This window comes from Ochotona curzoniae, unplaced genomic scaffold, assembly GCF_017591425.1.
Source record: "Ochotona curzoniae isolate NIBS_2020 unplaced genomic scaffold, NIBS_Ocur_1.0 contig_726, whole genome shotgun sequence".
NCBI classification, from domain to species: domain Eukaryota; kingdom Metazoa; phylum Chordata; class Mammalia; order Lagomorpha; family Ochotonidae; genus Ochotona; species Ochotona curzoniae.
Genome location: NW_024466538.1, coordinates 4,340 through 9,672, shown reverse-complemented (window position 1 = coordinate 9,672; position 5,333 = coordinate 4,340). Strand labels below are relative to the sequence as shown.

At 38.2% G+C, this 5,333-nt stretch overlaps 1 pseudogene; it reads left to right on the top strand.

Annotated features, from left to right (window-relative positions):
• Positions 1-282: 282 nt before the first annotated feature.
• On the top strand, positions 283-3,952 carry LOC121164430 (annotated as a pseudogene).
• Positions 3,953-5,333: the final 1,381 nt, after the last annotated feature.

Sequence of the window (5,333 nt, the reverse complement as noted above, 5' to 3'; positions counted from 1 at the left end):
CTGAGCAGACATGTGCTGTTACAGGTGTTGCTGTCATTTGAAGATGTGGCTGTGGACTTTACTCCAGAGGAATGGCAGAATCTGGACAATACTCAGCGCATCCTGTACAGAGAGGTGATGCTTGAGACCTATAACAATCTGCTGTCTGTGGGTGAGTGAAATTATGTTCTGGCCATGTAGAATACTTCTGTATAGATGACAAATGAAAGAAGAGTGTAATAAAGCTTAGCAGTTTTTAGGACTAATATTCATTTCCATTATTTTCCATGATCAGGGTACCACATGCCAAAGCCTGATGTGATCCTCAAGTTGGAACAAGAATCAGTACCACAGACAGTGGAAAAATCTTTCAACCAGGGACTTTCAGGTAGGTCAGCACATAATGGGCAGGGAATTGATGCATAGCTCAGTACATGTTGAATGCAATTATCTCCATTTTTTTTAAGTTTCTTTCTAATGTATAGCTGATGAGAAGCAGACAGTCTACAGTCTCCATATTTAGGTTTATTCTAGCAGTGCCTTTCAAACTTTGCCTGCCTAAAACCATAAAGCTAAAACTATATATTGGTCTTTTCAATGATCCCAAGCATTTAAATCATCATCTGCCGTCTCCCAAGATACATTTTCAGGAAGTTGTATTTGAAGCAGAATGGCCAAGACAAGACAAATTGGCACTGTTATGGGGTGTAAGATACCCCAAGACTTATTTTGAATTTCTGTGCAACATTTTGTGCATTGTGTATTTGTCCAGTATCAAGTAAAAATATTCAATTCCAAATAATTGAAATATTTATTTTAAAAAGTTATTGTATGAATGCATGAATAAAAAGATATAATACTCATAAATAAAGCTCATAGATATCCACATTTTAATAATATAAGAATCTGCTCTATCTGGAATGGCAAAAAAACATCATTGACTTTCCTTGAGTATTGAAAAGAAACACATTGCTGAGATTCTTGGATATGATTACTCTTTTCCTCATTTCAGATGCCTGCCAACAGAGTGAGCTGCTTGGAGCTAATCAGAAAAGTCAGGAAATAATCTTCAGGCAAGTTGTAATCACAAAAAATATGCAATAATCACCAAGAGAGAGGTATTGCCAAAGATGCTTAGTATGAGTTCAGACCATAAGCGAAACAGGAACTGAAAGGAAAATTATATATTACAACAAATTTGTGAAATTATTTCTGTTATATATATATGTGTGTGTGTGTGTGTGTGTGTGTGTGTGTGTGTAGTTGCAAATAGAAGTTTTATTTGCAAAGTGACCAATTGAATGTAAAATGTAGAGAGAAACAAATAGCATTTCTTGGGAAAGACCCAGAAAATGATATGCTTCTTGAATGGAGAGAGGGAGACAACAGAGAGTCTTAGGTTTTTAAGTGTGCCATGATCCTTCCTTGTCTACACAGGAACCTGTTGGTAAGACATTTGCCACTCACTCAACCAGCCAGGAAATAGCTCCTGCTGCACGTTTTGAAATGTACCCTTGCCATTCTATAGCGGTTTGGGTCTCAGAGATAGGAAGCCATGTGAGCGATCAAATTGGGAAAGGAGAGAAAATAAAGAAATGGGTTCTCTCAATTGATCTAGAAAGTGCAGAGGGTTTCACACAAATAGGCCATTGCAAAACATCATACCCAGGAGCATAGCATGGTATCCTAGTGGTTAAACCCATGCCTTGCCCTTGCAGGATCTGATATCAGCATTGGTTCACATCGTGGCAGCCTTACCTAACACTCTATTCACTGATTATAGCCAAGGAAAGCAGTCAGACATCTCAAAAACATTTTAAACTTGCATCTTCAATGGAGATGCAGAAAAAGGAGCAGATTGGTGATTACAACCTCTTAAGTTTCAAACTGCAGTGTTTCCTATATGCACTCACACAAAAATACAATCCCTCTAAAGTTTTTTTTTTTTAGATTTTTAATTATTTTATTACAAAGCCAGATATACAGAGAGGAGGAGAGACAGAGAGGAAGATCTTTCATCGAATGATTCACTGTCCAAGTGAGCACAATGGCCGGTGCTGCACCAAGCCAAGGCCAGGAACCAGGAACCTCTTCCATGTCTCCCACGTGGGTGCAGGGTCCCAAAGCTTTGGGCCATCCACAACTGCTTTCCCAGGCCACAGGCAGGGAGCTGGATGGGAAGTAGAGCTACCGGGATTAGAACTGGTGCCCATATGAGATCTTGGTGCATTCAAGGCGAGGACTTTAGCCGCTAGGCCACGCCACTGCTCCCAACTCATCTGAAGTTTTAACCAGACTAGGCAGCGGAGGTGATTGTGCACTCTCCAGACATATGCAGGGCCATGGGTTGTCAAGGGTCATTTTTATATCTTCAGTTCCACTTGATGGAAGGCTTACCAACTTTGTTCAATCTTCTCTTTGTTGAGTAAAGCCACATATCTCAGGTCTAAGAACAAGAAATCTTTTTCAAATGCCACGTTGTACATTCCAGCAAGTGTTACCAGGAATAATAAGTGATTCTCTCCTGAGCTGATAGAAACTATCAGTTGTAGACAGCAGTTATAACTGCTAAGTAAACAGGTCAACAAACAAGAGGGTGGGCAAAATCTGCTCTCAGCAGGAAGGTCATGAAATGAGGTGCCTCATGAAAAGAGAGAGGGAGAAATTCCATAATTGATTTCAGTTTTTTTTTTTTTTTTCCTATAGGAAGCCTGATGAAATACCATTTGGGAAAATGTGTTCTTCCAATATCTCTGAGAATAGGCTCCAGAGTGGGGAAAGTCTGACTCAACAGGACAAGATACACATTTGTCTACAGACTTTTGAACACAATGAGAAAGATAAAACTTTCAGTGGGAAGAAGACATTCTTTATGTATGAACAAGTTGATACTAAAGAGCCATGTAATAAGCAACCTGTCAATGTGGGAGAAACAATGCAGGTTGAGAAGAAAATGTTTTACAATAATCATTGTGGCAAGCATCACGAAACACAATCAAGAGAGAGACTCTGTGGACATTTCAACAGTGAGAAATCTCTAATGTATCCAACAGGTGTCAAAATAAATCTGATAAGCCAGACAGCAAAAAGTCACTATAAATGTAGCTACTGTACAAAATCTTTTAGCTGTAAATCTCCCCTTACCAGTAAGCAGAGAACTGACACAGGAGAACATTTCTATGTGTACAATGAATGTAAAGAAATTATGTACCAAAAGTCAGAACTCACAAGTGATCACAATTTTCACACTGGAGCAAAGGCATATGAACGTAGTAAGCTTAGGGAAGCCTTTGATGAGCAATTATCTCTGCAGAGAAATCAGAGACTTCACACAGTTCAGGAAAAGTATGAATGTAGTGAGTGTGGAAAAACCTTCACCAGCTACTTTGGTCTTTTTAATCATCAGAGATTTCACACAGGGGAAAAACTTTATGAATCTGGCCAGTGTGGAAAAGCTTTAAAAGACTACTCAGTTGTCCTTACACATCAGAGAATCCACATGGGGGGTAAACCTTATGAATGTAGTGAGTGTGGAAAAGCATTTACACAACATTCAGTTTTGATTAGACACCAGAGAATCCACTGTGAGGAAAAACCTTATGAATGTAGTGAGTGTGGAAAAGCATTTAGACAACATTCAGTTTTCATTAGACATCAGAGAATTCACACAGGGGAAAAACCTTATGAATGTAGTGATTGTGGAAAGGCTTTTTCTCAAAAGTCACACCTAATCAGGCATCGGAGTATCCACACTGGGGAAAAACTTTATAAATGCAATGAGTGTGGAAAGTCTTTTTCTCGGAAGTCAAATCTCATGGGGCATCAGAGAATCCACACGGGGGACAAACCTTATGAATGTAGCCAGTGTGGAAAAGCTTTTTCTCAAAAGTCACACCTAATCAGGCATCAGAGAATCCACACATTGGGGCAAACCTTATGAATGCAGCCAGCGTGGAAAAGCTTATCCTAGCCAGTTAGAACTCTATATATATCAGAGAATCAACACAGGGGAAACTGTTAGGAATATATTGATTGTAAAAAAGCTTTTTCTCAAAAGCAAACCTAATCAGGCATCAGAGAATCCACACAGGGGAAAAGTATTACATATGTAGCCAATTTATAAATTCCTCTACCTGCCGCTCAAGTCCCCATTACACATCAGAGAATCCACATGGGGAGGGTATTTATTTTGGATGTTCCAGTGCCTAAAATCCTTTTGCAGTCACGTTTCATTGCACATGAGTATTCTCATGGGAAAATCAGGAATGTAGACTGTGCAGAACCTAAATTTTTGTTAGATCCAGTCAATTTGCACAGGGTCAAAATGTTATTAATAAAATGAATGGAAAAGCTTTTAGCTGTGTCACACTTAATCAGGCATTAGAGCATCCAGATAGAATAAAGACTTAAAATGTAATGAGTGTATGAAAAGCTTTACTTCCGGTTTAGTCTCAATTTACACGAGAAATTCAAAAAGGTGATGAATAATGAGTATGTAAAAGCATTTGCAGTATATATTCACTTAAAGGTGGTGGAAAATTTATACACAAATACGTTTTGAATGTAGTGGAGAGTGTAACCACATCAATAATAACATACCAACAGAAATGAATACTATGTCACTTCATTGACTGAAAAAAAACACTTTTCTGATGTTATCCTTCAGCATAACCATGGAGCTCAGAAATACAAAAGCATGTAAACAGAAAAAAGCAGCTACCATAAACCTGATGTCATAACCTATTGGACCTTAGAAAGTGAAAGTAACGAGCATTAGCAAGAGTGCAAACAGACATCACTGTAGAAGTGCAATGTACATAGAAACCACTTTAAAAATCTCAGCAAGTGTGAAATGATAAACATGAGGAGTTACTGTCTTTCAGAACACAAACTAAATGTTGCCGAAATAATTCAGATGTGATTGGTTTATAATCTTGTTGTGGAGCGAAAAATGTAAATGAGTTCTTTCAGATTTTAATGCTAATAATAAATATTCAATATATAACATTTGTTTGGTATTGCATGGTCATAATTTACAGATTAACCTACTTCACATTTTTAGAATCTCAAAACACCACATTCTATTACAGACTATTATTATAATCACAGCTAATGATGCATGTAGCCATTGTAATTCTGAAGATTCAGCTCTGAAGGATGAATCTTGTCCGAAGTGGAGATTCTCTTGAGTCATTTGGTTCAATATGGATCCTGTATAACCTCTGTCTTCTTTAATACACTAATGTAGGAGCTCAACCCTGGATCGTAGCTTGTTTAAATTATGTGGGAAGCTATATGCATACGGTGTCGCTGGAGAATCCCCTGACAATAGTCGTGGTTAACTGAGCCTCCAA